Source organism: Rhinoderma darwinii, chromosome 9 (assembly GCF_050947455.1).
Source record: "Rhinoderma darwinii isolate aRhiDar2 chromosome 9, aRhiDar2.hap1, whole genome shotgun sequence".
In the NCBI taxonomy this organism is placed as follows: Eukaryota; Metazoa; Chordata; class Amphibia; order Anura; family Rhinodermatidae; genus Rhinoderma; species Rhinoderma darwinii.
Genome location: NC_134695.1, coordinates 10,848,594 through 10,865,781, shown reverse-complemented (window position 1 = coordinate 10,865,781; position 17,188 = coordinate 10,848,594). Strand labels below are relative to the sequence as shown.

General features: G+C 43.9%; 1 protein-coding gene across 5 annotated transcripts in view; it reads left to right on the top strand.

Annotated features, from left to right (window-relative positions):
• Positions 1 to 2,629: 2,629 nt before the first annotated feature.
• The window catches only part of TRPT1 (tRNA phosphotransferase 1), a 190,781-nt gene continuing 176,222 nt past the window's right edge, over positions 2,630 to 17,188 (top strand). The window contains exon 1 of one of the 5 annotated variants that reach the window (XM_075837251.1): positions 2,630 to 2,651. The gene's annotated coding sequence lies outside the window, so the exon portion shown is untranslated. The other 4 variants (XM_075837248.1, XM_075837254.1, XM_075837252.1 and 1 more) reach the window with 4 other exon arrangements.

The window sequence follows — 17,188 nt, the reverse complement described above, 5'->3', positions numbered from 1 at the left end:
GTTTGATATCACTTATTAAAGGTATTGGGCATGCCTGGACAATACTGTTAATGTGCAAACACAATGTTTTATTTACTTTATATGACTTATGGGCAATTTTGGTGCAAAAAGGGATGTGACAGGTTCCCTTTAAAAAAACACCGGGAAAACCGCCTGTGTAAAATGACACTAAATAGAAAACTTCTCGACCACCCACTTTCTCTGCTTATACATATAGCTTTCGCTTTCTCATTTCAAAAATGAATGACCCTATAAGAAGGTATTTATGACCTATGAACTTACACTGAAGAGGAAATGCATGTACCAGACTGAAGAGGAAATGCATGTACCAGACTGAAGAGGAAATGCATGTACCAGACTTTTTGCTATTGGTCTAAGCCTTTCCTAGTTACACCCCTGGCAGTCAGTATTTATATTTGTAGTGTATACGCTATTAAACTCTGGGACCCCCCCCCCACCTCTTTGGAAAATGGGGTTCTATTGATGGCTGTTCAACAAACCTCTTCAACTGAGAAGAGGTGGAGAAACATGCGTGAGGTATAAGTCAGGAGTTTTTTTCCGACGTTTTATGCAGGCAGAAATATCCTTTTTTGCCGCAGTTTTTCGCCCGCGGCCATTGATTTTAATGGGAGGTCAGAGGCGGAACCTCAGCAAGAAAGGATATGCTGCTTTTTTCCCCCGCATGCGGCTAGAAGCGGATTTGACCATTTTTGGCGCTGATTCCGACACGGCTTCCTCGTCAAAATCAGCGCCAAAAACCTCTGTGTGAACTGGGCCTTGTATCTCCCCAACGGATGCCACTGTACAGCCATACAGTGGCATACGTCGCCCGTCGAGTTCCTTGGAAAAAATGCATTCCCCGCAATATACTTTTTTTGAACTTTATAACAAAAGGAGGGAAAAGGGGATATGAAATGAAAAAGACGGGCAAGAAGGGTTAGGATCAATAGATCTCTTACGACGGTACACTGTTCAGTGTCTGGATGTAGACCAGAAAACTGAAACGGCAAGTCTGCCGTTATATCTGAGAGCCAAGTTCTGACTTGCCGCTCAAGCGCTATTCAAACGCTGTGAACGGATGTGCTATTATTCAGCTGTGAGTTCGCACAGCTGATGTGCACATCAATGGTTCAGTGAAAGCAGCGTCTAGCACCGCCACTGAAAGGCTGTTCTCTCGCTGGTCGATCGCTGCCTACGAATATGCCCTTCTTTTTCCTTTAATATCCCCCTTTTGTTATATTTACTATTGGTGGTGTACATCAGGGCATAATAAGAAGCTTAAGACCCTAAAAGAGATACTTCCCACTTTGTTACTGGATGCCTCTATATTATGTAGTCGACTACCTTCCGGATGTATGCCAAAAGGACACTGAAATTTGTCTGGTCAAATGGGCACTATGGATAAGTGGGGCATATGTGATGGGAGCAGTGTGAATAGAGCTTAAGGCTGGGTTCACACAACCTATTTTCAGACGTAAACGAGGCGTATTATGCCTCGTTTTACGCCTGAAAATAGGGCTACAATACGTCGGCAAACATCTGCCCATTCATTTGAATGGGTTTGCCGACGTACTGTGCAGACGACCTGTCATTTACACACGACGCGTAAATTGACTGCCTTGGCAAAGAAGTGCAGGACACTTCTTTGCAACGTAATTTGAGCCATTCTTCATTGAAGTCAATGAAGAGCAGCTCAAGATTACGGGCGTCAAAGACGCCTCACATAATACGAGGAGCAGCATTTACGTCTGAAACGAGGCAGCTGTTTTCTCCTGAAAAAAGTCTGTCTTTTCAGATGTAAAAGCCTCTCATCGTGTGCACATACCCTTAGGGGGTCACTGACTAGGCTGTCTTCATAACTCCCCTAGGCCATGTTCACACATCATGGATTTGCCTTTGGCAAATCCAACGTGTATTTTTAAAAAAAGATCCTTTGCAGAAATCCGCAGCTGACACTTGTATTTCTGTCGCGTATTGGACAACCAATCAGCCCTGCATTGTAATTCAATGGAGATAATCTGTGGCCTTTCAGTGTGGAATCCGCGGAAATAATAAGGCTATGTTCACACGGGGTATTTTGCAGAGTTTTTTGACGCGGAAACCGCGTCGCAAAACTCGGCAGAAACGGCCCGAGAACGCCTCCCATTGATTTCAATGGGAGGCGTCGGCGTCTTTTTCCCGCGAGCAGTAAAACTGCCTCGCGGGAAAAAGAAGTGACATGCTATCTTCGGGCACTTCCGCCTCCGACCTCCCATTGACTTCAATGGGAGGCAGGAGAAAGCGTATTTCTCGCTGTTTTATGCCCGCGGCGCTCAATGGCCGCGGGCGAAAAACGGCGCGATAATTGCCGCGAAAATCGGCGTGCAGGGAGAGGAATATCTGCCTCAAAGTTCCAAACGGAATTTTGAGGCAGATATTCCTCCCCCAAAATACTCCGTGTGAACATAGCCTAAACGTGCTGCAAATTTTAAAATACGCAGCCTGTTCACTATTGAATGCAGATTTTTGCCTAGGCATGTGAAAAGGTATAAAATATCCCTTTGACATGCATAATGTTAGCAGATTGTGTCAGGTTTTAAGCACGGAATCCGGATACGGAATGTGTGAATATGCCCTTAGAGCATGCGCAGCCACCTCTCCTAGAGGGTCAGGTGAGGTCTGGGCTCCAGAAGTTGAATTCGGGCCCCCAACCCCTTCCTGCTATTTTTTCTGATGCCTATATGAAAATAAAAGCAGCAAGTTGCAACCACATTACTCATTATGGATAAATCCTCTGCTTTCCTATTCCATCATGCGTACATGTAGCTATTAAGCTGTAGATGTCACCCAATAAATACTCCCTGTCATTTGAAACTACGTTTCCCAGCATGCATCCTGTCAGATCTTTCGGTCAGGAAATAGACAGGAGGCCGGGTAAACGCTGAGTGCTTGGAGTTCCCGTGGATCTCAGGCCTTCACAGGTCAGATCGTTACACTGCGCTACAATCACCGGCGATTCTCGGGGCGTCCTGGCTCCGTCATCTCTACTGTATTCTAGTTGTAGGTTATTCCGCAATGCATGCTGGTAGTTGTAGGCGCCATATGCAGTGCAGCTGACCGGGATTGGCATCCGGCCCGTATTGAGGGGGCTAAACCAACTTGTACTGATTTTTGGAGATCACTATAAAATATGTGGATGTGATGTAAGTAGTGAGGAAGACCAGCAAACCTGCAGGCATACTTGCCAACAGTCCCGAATTTGCCGGGACTATCGCGAATTAACAGAGACAGTCCCGGCAAATTACTGTCCCGGGACAAGTATCGGCAACTGCTACATTCCATTGTATCTGCGTACTCAGGACACAGATACTATTGAATACTATGTCAGAGCAGGAAACTATCCGCTTCTTGCTCTGCCATTCACTCCACCTGGAGCGCCGAAATCCTCAGCCAAAGAGTTGCCCATACCCTGGCCGGGGATTCCACTCATAGACGGAGCCCCTGCTTCACTGTCCATATAAGGGCAGTGACGTCCGGGCAGGGCACCTCCTGCAGCGGAATCACTGGCCAGAGCATTGACTATGCTCTGCCTCGGATTCAGCTCATAAACGGAGCCCCTGACTTCACTGTCCATGTATGGACAGTGATGTCAGGGGCTTCCCCAGAGAAAGAGACCCAGAGCAGAGTGCTCCGACTCCTGCTCTGGGAAGCCCCTGACATCACTGTCCATATATGGGCAGTGATGTCAGGAGCAGAGCAGTGTCCCAGGCAGAATGCTAGTAGCGCTCTGTCCGGGACTGCTGCTCTGGGGTTGCCCCTGACATCACATTCCGATCCAGGAGGATCCGGTGACGTCAGGGGCTCTTCCAGCAGAGGAATCCCCGGCCAAAGTGTGGCATCTACAGGGGGGGCTGTGTGGCATAATCTACAGGAGAGCTGTGTGGCATCATCTACAGGGAGGGTTGTGTGGATCTATCTACAGGGGGGTCTGTGTGGCTCTATCTACAGGGGGCTGTGTGGCACTATCTATAGGGGGGCTGTGTGGCACTATCTACAACGGGGCTGTGTGGCATCATCTACAAGAGGGCTGTGTGGCACTATCTACAAAGGGGCTGTGTGGCACTATCTACAAGGGGGCTGTGTGGCACTATCTACAAGGGGGCTGTGTGGCACTATCTACAAGGAGGCTGTGTGGCACTATCTGCAAGGGGGCTGTGTGGCACTATCTACAGGGCGCTGTGTGGCACTATCTACAGAGTAAGATGTGAAAGGAAAAAAAAATGGAAGAGAAGAGGAAAACGTTGCTCCTCTACTGTTTTGAAGGTATATAGATAGACAGTGCATAGTGAGCTGGTTTACTCACCTAGTTTTGTTGTGCAAGTATAGGCACAAAGCTTCTGCTCTGCATTGATATCAGTGATGGTCTTTCTCTAGGTGTCGGCTGCCACCTGCTGCTATCCCTCGAGTGAAATCCTCTGTGCCCGGGGAGAATGAATATATAGATTAACTATTGACCATCTACTGAGGGCACTGTGGCACGATCTATAGGGGGCACTGTGGAATTATCTACAGGGAGCAGTGTGTGACAATAACTACAAGGAGAAGTGTGTGGCAATATCTTCAGGGAGTGCTGTCTGGCAATATCTACAGGGGGGCCATGTGGCATTATCTACAGGGGGGCCATGTGGCATTATCTACAGGGAGCAGTGTGTGGTATTATCTACAGGGGGCCATGTGGCATTATCTACAGGTAGCAGTGTGTGGCACTATCTACTGGGACAGTGTGGAGCACCATCTATAAGGGGCACTGAGTGTGGCACTATCTACGCTGGTTTTAACTCTACCAGTAGTGGTCAGCACATATCGCCTAGCCCAGGAGTCTCAAACTCGGCTTGGTAAGTGGGCCACATATAGAAAAAATGGGAAGTTGACGGGCCGCATTACTTTCAAATTTGATACAATACAAAATTATTGTTAATCAATTAGTTATTTGATATCCTTTAACCCCTTCCCGCACCTTGGCATACATGAACGCCCAGGTGAGCAGTAACTTCGCGCACCTGGGTGTGAAGTTACGTCCACGCTTTAACAGTTTAGCGCCGCGCGGCGGTTCACAGCAGCGGCGGTTAACTGTGCAGGGTGTCTGCCCTGCTCTCCCCCTTGCCGTTCAGCGGCATGTCGCCGCTGAAATTGGCAATTAACCCCTTCGATGCGGTAGTCGATTGCAATCGCCACATTGAAGAGGTTTAGAGCAGATCGGCAGCCCCCCACATGCATTTGCGGGGGCTGGCGATCCTTATCACTGCAACCAGAGGCCAGACAATGGCCTCCGGGCTGCCATGTACGGAAGCCTCGGAGGAGCAGCCTCCGGCCAGTCCTCCGAGGCTTCCTGTCAGTGTGACTGTCATGTCACAATGACAGTTGGAACACATTACACTACGTAGGTAGTGTAATGTATTCCAGCAGCGATCAGAGCTGCAAATCTAAGTGTCCCCTAGTGGGACAAGTAAGAAAAGTAAAAAAAAAGATAATCAAAATGTTTTTAAATGTGTAAAAATAAAAGTTATAAGTGACAAACAAGAACTGCTTTTTTTCCTATAATAAGTCTTTTATTATAGGAAAAAAATGAACACGTTAAAAAAAGTACACATATTTGATATCACCGCGTTCGTAACGACCCCAGCTATAAAACTGTAATATTATTTTTCCCGCACGATGAACACCGCAAAAAAAATAAACTAAAAACAATGCCAGAATCACAATGTTTTTGGTCACCACCCCTCCCAAAATATACAATAAAAAGTGATCAAAAAGTCGCATTGTACGCCAAAATGGTACCAATACAAACTACAACCCGTCCCGCAAAAAACAAGCCCTTACACAGCTTTTTTGACTGAAAAATAAAAAAATTATCGCTCTCAGAATATGGTAACACAAAAAATAATTTATTTTATAAATAAGTGATTTTATTGCACAAACGCTGCAAAACATAAAAAAATTATATACATCTGGTATCGCCGTAATCGTATCGACCCGCAGAATAAAGTAAAATGGTCATTTATAGCCTAGGGTGACGGCCATAAAAAAAAAGAATAAAAAACTTTGTCAGAATTTATGGTTTTTGGTCACCTTCCTTGCCAAAAAATGGAATAAAAAGTGATCAAAAAAATTTCTGGTACCCCAAAATAGTACCAATGAAAACTGCAGATTATCCCGCAAAGAATAAACCCTCACACAGCTCCGGTGGAGAAAAAATAAAAAAGTTCTGGCTCTCAGAATATGGCGATGCAAAATGTTTAGTGTTCCAAAAGCGGATAAGATTGGGTGCCATTTATCAGTGCGACACCGGCCACATATCTGCGGATTATTATTTGTTTACCCCATTATTATACCCTCTTATTATGCCCTGATGTTCTCCGCGCAGATTACATATGCCCTGATGTACTCCGCACAGCTCACATATACCCTGATGTTCTCGGCGCAGATTACATATGCCCCTACATTATAAACTGAAATACCAGTAAAACGCCAAACAGAACTAACAAGCTAAATCTCCACGCCAAATGTCGCTCCCTCCCTTCTGAGCCCTACAGCGTGCCCAAACAGCAGTTTATGTCCACTGAAATGGCATCACCATACCCGGGAGCACCCGGTTAATATTTTATGAGGTATTTGTCTTCAGTGGCAAAAACATGGAGTGCACTGAAATGGCATATCAGTGGAAAATTTTAATTTTCACTCTGCACCATCTGCTGCACATTAACCCCTTCGCACACCACGACATAGCATGTCGTAGTGTGTGGGGGGGGTGATGTATGGAGCGGGCTCATGTGAAAAATAAAGAATTTAAAACTGCAAAATCGCTGTTTTTTGGTCACCTTGGCTCTACCAAAAAATGTAATAAAAAGTGCTCAAAAAGTTGTATGTACCAAAAAATGGTACCAATAAAAACGACCGCTCGTCCCTCAATAAATAAGCCCTCATACCTCTCTATTGACGGAAAAATAAAAAAGTTATGGCTCTTGGAAAGCGGGGAGGGAAAAACTAAAAAGGAAAAGAAAAAAATGGTTCAGTCCGGAAAGGGTTAATTACTTTCTAATGAAAAAACATTTATGACCACATGTGGGGTATAGCCATAGTTGGGAGAAATTGCTTTACAAATATTGGGCGGCTTTTTTCTCCTTTATCCTTTGTGAAATTGAAAAAATGCAACATTTTAGTGGAAGAAATGTTGATATTCATTTTCACGGCCTAATTCTAATAAATCCTGCAAAAGACTTGTGGGGTCTAAATGCTCACTATGCCACTAGATAGATTCTTTAAGTGGTGTAATTTCCAAAATGGGAGTCACTTTTGGGGGGTTTCCACTGTTTTAGCCTCTCAGGGGCTTTGCAAATGCGACATGGCACCCGAAAACCATTTCAGCTAAATTTGAGCTCCAAAAGCCAAATAGCGCTCCTTCCCTTCTAAGCCCTGCTGTGGGTCCAAACAGCAGTTTATTACCACATATGGCATATTTCCGTAATCTGGAGAAATTGTTTTACAAATGTTGTGGTGCTTTTTCTCCTTTATTCCTTGTAAAAATTAAAAATGGCTACCTTTTTTCAAGAAAAAAAAAGTAGATTTTTACCTTTACAGAATAATTTCAATGAATTCAGCAAAACAACTGTGGGGTCAAAATGCTAACTTCACCCCTAGAAAAATTCCTTGATTTTAGTTTCCAAAATGGGGTCACTTTTCGGGGGTTTCCACTATTTTGTTCCCTCCAGTGCATTGCAAACGCGACACGGCACTGAAAACTATTCCAGCAAAATCTGAATTTCAAAATCCAAATGGTGCTCCTTCCCTTCTGAGTCCTGCTGTGGGTCCAAACAGCAGTTTATTTACCACAAATGGGATATTGCTATAATCAGAAGAAATTGCTTTACATATGTTGGGGTGTTTTTTTCTCTTTTAAGTTTTTTCAGAAAAAAGTAGATTTTCATCTTCACATACTAATTCAAATAAATTTTGCAAAAAAACTGTGGGTTCAAAATGCTAACTATACCCCCAGATAAATTCACTGAGGAGTGTAGTTTCCAAAATTAGCTCTCTTTTGGGGGTCTTTATTGTTTTGGCCCACAAGACCTCTTCAAACCTGACATGGTACCTAAAATATATTCTAAAAAAAGGAAGCCCCAAAATCCTTTGCTTCTGAGGCCGGTGTTTCAGTCCACTATCACACTAGGGTCACGTGGGATATTTCTAAAAACTGCAGAATCTGGGCAATAAATGATAAGTTACATTTCTCGGGTAAAACTTTCTGTGGTATAGAAAAAAAAATGTATTACAAATGAATTTTGTAAAAAAAATGAAATGAATTTTTTGTAAAAAATTAAATTTGTAAATTTCACCTCTACTTTGCTTTAATTCCTGTGAAACACCTAAAGGGTTAAAATACTTTCTGAATGCTGTTTTGAATACTTTGAGGAATGCAGTTTTCAAAATGGGGTGATTTATGGGGACTTTCTAATATATAAGGCTCTTAAAGCCACTTCAGAACTGAACTTGTCCTTGTAAAAATCGCCTTTTGAAATTTTCTTGAAAATATGAGAAAACGCTGCTAAAGTTCTAAGCCTTGAAACGTCCTAGAAAAATAAAGGCATGTTCAAAAAAATTATGCAAACATAAAGTAGACATATGGGAAATGTAAACTAGTAACTATTTTGTGTGGTATTACTATCTGTTTTACAAGCAGACACATTTAAATTTAGAAAAATTCTAATTTTTGCAAATTTTCTCCAAATCTTGATGTTTCAAATTTTTTCACTAACATAAAGTACAATATGTCACGAGAAAACAATCTCAGAATCACTTGGATAGGTAAAAGCATTCCGGAGGTATAACCACATAAAGTGACACATGTCAGATTTGAAAAATCGTCTTCGTCCTGAAGGCCAAAACATGCTCAGTCCTGAAGGGGTTAACACTATATTACTATAATAATACTACATTACTATAACAATACCGCTAGGTTTAAAATTTTAGATATTTCCCCACATGCTTATTTCAACAATCCAGTTTTCCAGTTTAAGTGTCGCTTAATGCAGTCCGGCGGCTCAGTTAGCAGTGTTTGGCAGACACACATTTCAAGATTGGGCAGCCCCTTTTCATTTCTGTGGATGCTGCCACAGTGCCCTCTGTGGATGCTGCCACAGTCCACTTTGTGGATGCGGCCACAGAGTCCTCTGTAGATGCTGCCACAGAGTCCTCTGGAGATGCTGCCACAGAGTCCTCTGGAGATGCTGCCACAGAGTCCTCTGGAGATGCTGCCACAGAGTCCTCTGGAGATGCTGCCACAGAGTCCTCTGGAGATGCTGCCACAGAGTCCTCTGGAGATGCTGCCACAGAGTCCTCTGGAGATGCTGCCACAGAGTCCTCTGGAGATGCTGCCACAGAGTCCTCTGGAGATGCTGCCACAGAGTCCTCTGGAGATGCTGCCACAGAGTCCTCTGCAGATGCTGCCACAGAGTCTTCTGCAGATGCTGCCACAGAGTCCTCTGCAGATGCTGCCACAAAGTCCTCTGCAGATGCTGCCACAGAGTCCTCTGCAGATGCTGCCACAGAGTCCTCTGCAGATGCTGCCACAGAGTCCTCTGCAGATGCTGCCTCAGAGTCCTCTGCAGATGCTGCCACAGAGTCCTCTGCAGATGCTGCCACAGAGTCCTCTGCAGATGCTGCCACAGAGTCCTCTGCAGATGCTGCCACAGAGTCCTCTGCAGATGCTGCCACAGAGTCCTCTGCAGATGCTGCCACAGAGTCCTCTGCAGATGCTGCCACAGAGTCCTCTGCAGATGCTGCCACAGAGTCCTATACTAGCGCTTTGCCCGGGACTCCAGCTCTTGGGAAGCCCCAGACATCGCTGTCCATATGTGGACAGCGATGTCAGAAGATTCCACAGAGTCCCGGAGCAGAGCCTATACTAGCGCTCTGCCCGGGACTCCGGCTCTGGTGAAGCCCCAGACTTCATGTGTCCATACATGGACACCGATGTCAGGGTCTTCCCCAGAGCGGAGTCCCGTAGCAGAGCCAATACCTGCGCTCTGCCCAGGACTCCGCTCTGGGGAAGACCCTGACACACTATCCATATATGGACAGCGATGTCAGGGAATTCCACAGAGTCCCAGAGCAGAGTCTGTACTAGCGGCTCTGTGTCCCCCTGGCCTAGCCCTAGTGATAAAGTGAGACATCACCTGCCTGTATACAACCGGAAAACCAGAGAGAGATACTGGCTACCAAAATAGTTGTCAGCCAAACGAGTGCAGAAATTTTTGTTCGTTTATCTGTATGCAGAAATTCTGGAAAGCCCCGCCCCCATTAGATAAGCCACGCCGTAAGACACACCCACCAAAGACGCCACACCCTAGGTGTCCCTGGAAAAATATTTCAAATGTTGGCAACTATGCTGCAGGGAATAAAAGGTCCGCATGTTGTAAGGCAGATTGTGCTCTGGCATACACTACCGTTCAAAAGTTTGGGGTCACCCAGACAATTTTGTGTTTTCCATGAAAACTCACACTTATATTTATCAAATGAGTTGCAAAATGACTAGAAAATATAGTCAAGACATTGACAAGGTTAGAAATAATGATTTATATTTGAAATAATAATTTTTTCCTTCAAACTTTGCTTTCGTCAAAGAATGCTCCATTTGCAGCAATTACAGCATTGCAGACCTTTGGCATTCTAGCTGTTAATTTGCTGAGGTAATCGGGAGAAATTTCACCCCATGCTTCCAGAAGGCCCTCCCACAAGTTGGATTGGCTTGATGGGCACTTCTTGCGTACCATACGGTCAACATGCTCCCACAACAGCTCTATGGGGTTGAGATCTGCTGACTGTACTGGCCACTCCATTACAGATAGAATACCAGATGCCTGCTTCTTCCCTAAATAGTTCTTGCATAATTTGGAGGTGTGCTTTGGGTCATTGTCCTGTTGTAGGATGAAATTGGCTCCAATCAAGCGCTGTCCACAGGGTATGGCATGGCGTTGCAAAATGGAGTGATAGCCTTCCTTATTCAAAATCCCTTTTACCTTGTACAAATCTCCCACTTTACCAGCACCAAAGCAACCCCAGACCATCACATTACCTCCATCATGCTTGACAGATGGCGTCAGGCACTCTTCCAGCATCAATTCCTAAGTGACCCTAAACTTTTGAACGGTAGTGTGTGTGTGTGTATATATATATATATATATATATATATATATATATATACACACATATACAGGGTGGGCCATTTATATGGATACACCTAAATAAAGTGGGAATGGTTGGTGATATTAACTTCCTGTTTGTGGCACATTAGTATATGGGAGGGGGGAAACTTTTCAAGCTGGGTGTTGACCATTTTGAAGTTTGCCATTTTGTATCCAACTTTAGTTTTTTCAATGGAAAGAGGGTCATGTGACACATCAAACTTATCGAGAATTTCACAAGAAAAACAATGGTGTGCTTGGTTTTACCGTTACTTTATTCTTTCATGAGTTATTTACAAGTTTCTGACCACTTATAAAATGAGTTCAAAGTGCTGCCCATTGTGTTGGATTGTCAATGCAACCCTCTTCTCCCACTCTTCACACACTAATAGCAACACCGCAGAAGAAATGCTAGCACAGGCTTCCAGTATCCGTAGTTTCAGTTGCTGCACATCTCGTATCTTCACAGCATAGACAATTGCCTTCAGATGACCCCAAAGATAAAAGTCTAAGGGGGTCAGATCGGGAGGCATTTCTTCTGCGGTGTTGCTATCAGTGTGTGAAGAGTGGGAGAAGAGGGTTGCATTGAAAAATAAAAAAGCTCTGGCGCTTAGAATAAGGTAACACAAAAAGTTAATAATTTTTTACAAAACGTATTTTATTGTACAAACGCCATAAGACATTAAAAAAAAACTATAAACATATGGTATCGCCATAATCGTATCGCCCCGCAGAATAAAGTGAATATGTCATTTATAGCGCACGGTGAACGCTGTAAAAAAAATAGAATAAAAAAACAATAGTAGAATTGCAGTTTTTTAGTCACCACGCCACCTAAAAATAGAATAAAAACTGATCAAAAAGCCGCATACACCCCAAGAAAACTACAATGGATTCCTCAAGGGGTCTAGTTTCCAAATTGGGGTCACTTTTGGGGGGTTTCCACTGTCTTGGCACCACAAGACCTCTTCAAACCGGACATGGTGCCTAATAAAAAAGAGGCCTCAAAATCCACTAGGTGCTCTTTTGCTTCCTTCGGAGGCCGTTGCTTCAGTCCATTACTGCACTAGGGCCACATGTGGGATATTTCTCAAAACTGCAGAATCTGGGCAATAAGTATTGAGTTGCGTTTCTCTGATAAAACCTTTTGTGTTACAAAAAAAATGGTATAAAGAGGATTTCCTGACAAAAAAAATATGTAAATTTCACCTCTACTTTGCTCTAAATTTCTGTGAAACACCTAAAGGGTTCATAAACTTTCTAAATGCTGTTGTTAATATTTTAAGGGGTCTATTTTCTAAAATGGGTTGTTTTTTATAGGGATTTCTAATATATGGGCCCCTCAAAGCAACTTCAGAACTGAACTGTAACCTAAAAAAATAAATAAATTAGGCAATACTTCGCTTCTTACATTATACTGATAATGAGCCGTGCCCACCCCGAGATGACCCCAGTTTTGACCGTTTGTATAAACGGAGACCCCTATTAGACCGTTTCAGTGCCCGGTTTTCCCAAGCATACACCCCCGAGAAGTGTATTTCTATTGATGAGTGCCTGGTACATTTTAAAGGGAGGGTTCAATTCCGCGACTACCTGCCGGGTAAGAGGGCAAGGTATGGCGTGAAGATGTATTAGCTGTGCGAGAGTGCATCAGGGTATACCTACAGGTTTAGGATATATGAAGGAAAGGCCACCCCCAAACCAGACTGCATCCTGGACTACAATAGGTACATGGGAGGGGTGGACTTGTCAGACCAAGTCCTGAAGCCCTACAGCACCATGCGGTGTGGTATAAGAAGCTGGCCGTGCACATCATACCGATGGCTTTGTACAATGTGTAAGTGCTACGGTGATGTGCAGGCCAGAGGGGAACTTTCCTGGAATTTCAAGAGGTGATTATCAAGAACCTAATCTTTAGGGACCAAGAAGGGGGGGCGGGCACCCAGTACTTCTGGAAGCGAGGCCACACGCATCGTACCAGGGCAACACTTTCTAGGAGAAGTTCCCCAAACTGGCAAGAAGGGAAAAAGTCAAAAGAGGTGCAAAGTCTGCTATAAGAGGGGGATAAGGAAGGACACAATATATCAATGTGACACGTGTCCCGAAAAACCAGAGCTCTGTATGAAAGAGTGTTTTAAAATTTATCATGCATCCCTTGGTTTATAATTTACCCCAATTTTACTTACCCTGATGTACTCCGCACAGCTTATCCCCCCTTGTCTGTCTCCTCTGGGCCCTGCTGTGTGCCCAGGCAGCTGATAACAGCCACATGTAGGGTATTGCCATACCCGGGAGAACCCACATTACAGTTTATGGGGTGTAGGTCTCCGGTCAAAATGCTCACTACACCTCTTGATGAATGCCTTAAGGGTGTAGTTTTTAAAACGGGGTCACTTCTTGCGGGTTTCAACTGTACTGGTACCTCAGGGGCTTCTGCATACATGACTTTGCACCAGAAAATCCCCAGTAGGCCAAATGGTGGTCCTTTCCTTCTGAGCCCTCCCATGGGCCCAAACCGCAGTTTATCACCACACATGGTGTATTGCCACACTCAGGGGAAATTGGGCAACAAAATGGAGTATTTTATTTCTTGTGAAAATAAGAATTTTTGAGCTAAAACAACATATATTTTTTGGAAAAAATATATTTTTTTTAAATTCCCAGCCCAATTCAAATAAGTTCTGTGAAGAAACTATGGGGTCTAAATGGTGACATTACCCATAAATGAATTCCTTGAGGGGTGTAGTTTCCAAAATGGGGTCACTTATGGTGGGTTTCCATTGCTTTGATACCTCGGGGGCTCTGCAAATGCGACATGGCACCCGAAAACCAAACCAGCAAAATCTTCACTCCAAAGAACACACAGCGCTTCTTCCCTTCTGAGGCCTCCCATGGGCCCAAACGGTAGTTTATCGCCACAAATGGGGAATTGCTGCACTCAGGAGAAATTGGGCAACAAAATGGGGTATTTTGTTCCCTGTGAAAATAAGAAATTTTGATAAAAAATGACATCTTATTGGAAAAAAAGCAATTTTTTTAATTTCACAGCCCAATTCAAATAGGTGCTGTGAAAAATCTGTGCTGTCAAAATGGTAACAACAACCATAAATGAATTCATTGAGGGTTGTAGTTTCCAAAATGGGGTCACTATTGGGGGATTCCTACTGTTTTGGTACCTCAACACCTTTTCAAACCTGGCATGCTGCCTAAAATATATTCTAATAAAAAAGAGGCCTCAAAATGCACTAGGTGCTTCTTTGCTTCTAGGGCTTGTGTTTTATTCCACGAGCGCAGTAGAGCCACATGTGGGACATTTCTAAAAAACTGCAGAATCTGGACAATACATATTTAGTAGTGTTTCTCTGGTAAAACCTTCTGTGTTACAGAAAAAAAATTGAATCAAATTTAAATTCAGCAAGAAAAATTACATTTGCAAATTTCACCTCCACTTTGCTTTATTTCCTGTGAAATGCCTGAAGGGTTATATAAACTTTCTAAATGCTGTTTTGAATACTTTGAGGGGTCTAGTTTTTAAAATGGGGTGTTTTATCAGGGTTTATAATACATAGGCCCCTCAAAGCCACTTCAGAACGGAAGAGGTACCTTAAAAAAAAGGCTTTTGAAATTTTCTTAAAAATATGAGAAATTGCTGTTTATGTTCTAAGCCTTGTAACGTCCAAGAAAAATAAAAGAATGTTAAAAAAACGATGCCAATCTAAAGTAGACATATGGGAAATGTGAACTAGTAACTATTTTGGGTGGTATAACCGTCTGTTTTACAAGCAGATGCATTTAAATTCTGAAAAATTCTATTTTTTCAAAATTTTCTCTAAATTTTGCAATTTTTCACCAATAAACACTGAATATATCGACCAAATTTTACCACGAACATGAAGCCCAATGTGTCACGAGAAAACAGTATCAGAATCGCATTCCGATGTTATTACCACATAAAGTGAAATATGTCAGATTTGAAAAATGGGCTCTGAGCCTTAAGGCCAAAACTAGGCTGCGTCCTTAAGGGGTTAAGAAAAAAAACATACCATCATATTATATAAGGGGAAAACAATGGATTTTTAAAGGGGTTTTCCAAATGCATACTTTTAAAACCAATGTATTTTTGCCATGCTTGCGCTTCCTTATGGTATTTACGTTACGAGTATTGGTCTGCACGTATCCACCAGCCTAACCCCTGATAATACAAGCTCTAATATAAAGGGCTAGGCTAGTGGATATGTGATGACCACTACTTGTAGTGTAAAAACCAGCGTAGATCGTGTCGCAGTCAGTGCCCCCTGTAGATAGTTCCACACATTTGCCCCCCAGCGCCGAACTGGCCATCTGGCAGTTCTGGCAAATGTCACATGGGCCGGTGAACAGTGGGCCGTCTGCTGGCCAACCAAACATTTAGTGCCGGCGGCTCGCTGCGCCTCCTGAGGGGGCGGCTGCGCCACTGAAACCAGCTGCTGCCACCACCCCCTCATACACTAATTGTACCTGCCTTACCGTGACTTGCCCCGCCAATCATCACCTTTCAACGCTGGTAGTGTCGCGATGACATCATCGCACCGCTTCCGTTGTTGAAAGGCACTGATTGGCGGGGCAAGTCATTCTGCCCTGCTAATCAGCACCGTCGTTCAGCCGCAGCAGACTTGCTCAGAAGAGAGCAGGACTGCATTGACACAGGACAGCGTGGGAACAGAATCAAGGTGAATATGTAACGTTTCGGTTTTTTCCAGTTAAAAGTGTCAGTGGCATTATCTACAGTGGGGGAAGCTATATGTGGGACACTACAGGAGAGGCTATGTGTGGGGCAGAGTCTACAGTGGAAGCTATATGTGGGACACTAGGGGGCACTATATGTGGGGCACTATATACAGGTTGGAGCTATATGTGGGACGTATTCTATAGGGGAGGCTATATGTGGGTCACTATCTACATGGGGGGCTATATGTGGGACACCATATACCGGGGGGCTATATGTGGGACACCATATACCGGGGGGCTATATGTGGGACACCATATACCGGGGGGCTATATGTGGGACACCATATACCGGGGGGCTATATGTGGGACACCATATGCCGGGGGGCTATATGTGGGGCACTATATACAGGGGGGCTATATGTAGAGCACTATATACAGGGAAGGCTATATGTGGGACACTATTTACAGGGGAGCACTGTGTGTGTGTGTGTGTGTGTGTGTGTGTGTGTGTCACCGTGTATGGTGCTATTATAATCGGAGACAGTGTATGGTGCTGCTATAATTGGGGACACAGTGTATGGTGCTATTATAATTAGAGGTGCAGTGTATGGAACTATTATATTTAGGGGTGTGTGTCACATTTACAGTGTGTGTCACCATGAGAATTTTATCTTCGTTTATAGGTGCAGAAATTTTTGAATAGTGAGAAGCTGAAGACATCTGAGCGGCAAACTGCAGAAATGGGCCATGGCCGGGAGAAGTCATCATAGAGGTTTGGACCGGATGGAGAAGAAAAGAGAAAATGAACTAGAACCTGAGATAGTCCCCGGTGAGTCACTTAATGTAAATGTTTATTGTGTCTCTAATTAGCACTGTAGTCACTGTATTATCTGCAGTGAGATGGTGGGTGGTTTGATTATGATACGATTATTTTTTTTGTGAAACAGCATCTCCCATCATATCCTTACCATTGTTCGGGCCATGCTGGGAGCTGTAGTTTTAAGTCGTACAAACCTATACAGCAGGGGTTGCACTAAATTGAGCTGTATTTGTGCTTGTGCTGTATATATGTACTGAGCTTGGTTCTGGAGCTGTATATATGTACTGAGCTTGGTCCTGGTGTTGTATATATGTGCTTAGTTTGATTCTGGAACTGTATATATGTACTGAGTTTGGTTCTGGTGTTGTCCCCTTCCACAGCGTTGCAGATGCTGTGACCGGGGATTCCACTCCACGAGAAGCAAATGACGTCACTGTCCATA